This window comes from Poecilia latipinna, unplaced genomic scaffold, assembly GCF_001443285.1.
Source record: "Poecilia latipinna isolate Pla-1442-1.1 unplaced genomic scaffold, P_latipinna-1.0 Scaffold5652, whole genome shotgun sequence".
Taxonomy (NCBI): domain Eukaryota; kingdom Metazoa; phylum Chordata; class Actinopteri; order Cyprinodontiformes; family Poeciliidae; genus Poecilia; species Poecilia latipinna.
This window is the reverse complement of record NW_015118268.1, coordinates 1-2,462: the sequence shown is the minus strand read 5'-3', so window position 1 is coordinate 2,462 and position 2,462 is coordinate 1. Positions and strand designations below refer to the sequence as shown.

Genomic DNA, 2,462 nt, shown 5'->3' with positions numbered 1-2,462 from the left:
TGACAGAGTGAAAGAATATAAATAATAGTCTTTACCACCTGTGTAAACTTTGCTGGTGAATGTTATAACACGTAAGTTTTATAATATATGTTACCTTGTTTCCTTTCTAATATAGGCTCTTGTGTCAGATAATCTAAGTCAATGTTAGAGAATAATTAATTTTTTTAGATTTACAGAATCTCAGTTAGCCTTCATAGCGGGGCTGAACCCGTATTACACCAAGCACTGTAGCTAATATTAGCTGGTATCTCGCCGGTGGACATAAATACAGTAAAGTAATATTCCAATCACAATATCTACACAATAATATGTCCATCTTACTTGTGAAATGTTGTCTGTGGAGCCCTCACATCAATAATACATAGATCCGAACAACAATATCCCATAGTGCTGAGGCATCTTCTGCTGTTTTGATTGAGCAAAGTAGGAGGGACGACCCATCCAAGATGGCCGCCGTATTTCCTGCGCCGGAGCGGTCCATGCGGGGTCTACTCTTATATTATGTCTATAACACCGGCAGATGAGAAATACTGACGTCTAGTCAGTCACTGGTCTGCTTGATTGCCCTCCGGACCAGGCCGGAACGAGCAGCATTAGCCCACACTTCTCTCTGACTGGCTGTCCTGATCTCCCAGAGCTTATTTTTGTCATCAAATAAATTATTGTTTCTATAGATCCGCTCGTCTGTCTCCCTTTTTGTCCTCGCCTTTGAGCTGGGCGTGACACCCCACACAATCTAATACTGTTGGTCCAGTTTGTGTTGAGACCAGCTCAGGGGTCATGAATAAAGTGTGTGCACGCACAAAGACGTGCGGCGCCATATTTTACACAAGTTGGCATGGATAAAAATGAACGTGGGGTGAAAGTCAACATAAATATATATAGAGTTTTTACCTGCCGTGAAAATGTGCAGCAGCAACGCAGTGGTTTTTTCCGACAATAACAAACTATAAAAAGCGCCAAAATTCACCTAAATACACTGAAATCTGACTCCATCCAGTGTTTAGACAAAGAAGCATCAAACTTAATGTTTTTTCATGATTTTAATATTTTATTGTTTAAACCTAAACAATGAAACTGAACCACATTTATCCTCAGGCAATAATACACTCAAAATAAAATAAGATTTGAAAACCTCACTTGAATGTAAATAGTAAATTCTCTGTTTGTCACCAGTGATGTGCGGTGAGGTTCATTGCTGGTGAGGCACTGACTTACGACTTATATAGACACCATGCATGTTACTGGACGTACGGAAATTTCGCGCAGGCATACAACGCTGGGAGGCAAAAAGACTAATCTTTTATATGTCATCTATAGCCGTGTTAACTCAGTGAAACATTGAAATGTAGGTAATTTCGTGCTATTGCAACAGTTGTAGAATGAATCACGTCAAGGAACCAGGATTTGCAATGATTTATTCCTGTTTAAAACAAAAAACATGTTCAGCAGCAGCTCCTGGCTCTGGCTTTCCCACTCACACCTCTCCCCAGCGCGAACTCACAGGAATGGGTTAAAATCATCTAAAGTTCACAAATAATAAAATAAAATCTGCATTCATTCAAAACAACTAAAATAAAACCGAAACATAAATAATCTGCCCAAAGGTTACAATTTTACATAGTAATATAAAAATGTACAAAATACATACATTTAACAACCAGATAACATTTTGAAATAACTCACATACCTGTTTAAAACAAACACCATGTTCAGCAGCAGCTCCTGGCTCTGGCTTTCCCACTCACACCTTTACTGACCAAAAGAACAAAAATAAAGTAACCATGTTGGCACGGTAAACTGGATAAATGTCACCAACGTGGGAATTAAATACACAGAACAGTGCTGTGCTAAACATCAAAAAGTTAAACAACTATTTACAACTTATGAGTTGAACAGCATACTTTTTCTTTTTACATTTTGAATATTTTAATGTACAAGCAGGAGACAACTCTGTGCGCTTACCTCTCCCCAGCGCAGCTTGGCGCGAACTGAGGAGGGCAGCGGGAACACACAGGATGTGACACGGAGACAGGAAACAAGAAAATAAAAGCTTCTCCACCAAAATAAAATACAATTCAAAAACCAAGGAAAAACAAAAATACATAGATAATGGGGATGGATTTGGGCCGCATTGGGATCCAAAAATAAAACAGTATAAAACAGAAATAAGTGCAAAGGCGACAACAATCATGTAAATTCAACAAAAGGGTGTTTTGAGAAGGTTAATCCAAAAAAAAAATAAATAAATAAAATTAACTCAGCTACACCATGATCCACAGCAAAGGGAAAGAGGTATTATCCACGCTGCACGCAGACCATAGCCATAGTAACTGACAACAATGCCACTTCATGTTTTAGGATTTAACACACAAAAAAAAAACATTCAAGAAATTCAGACACATAACAGAATATTCAGTATGTCGTTGTGGTACGTTTTAGGCTTAACGTTTTATTAATAA

The 2,462-nt window shown here is 38.1% G+C and overlaps 1 long non-coding RNA gene across 1 annotated transcript; it reads right to left on the bottom strand.

Moving 5' to 3' along the window:
- Positions 1-1,401: 1,401 nt before the first annotated feature.
- On the bottom strand, positions 1,402-2,436 carry LOC106943668 (uncharacterized). Its single transcript, XR_001423981.1, has 2 exons — positions 1,966-2,436; positions 1,402-1,483 (listed from the first exon to the last, which is right to left on the bottom strand). It is a non-coding gene; the product is annotated as an uncharacterized LOC106943668 (long non-coding RNA).
- Between the last annotated feature and the right edge of the window lie 26 nt (positions 2,437-2,462).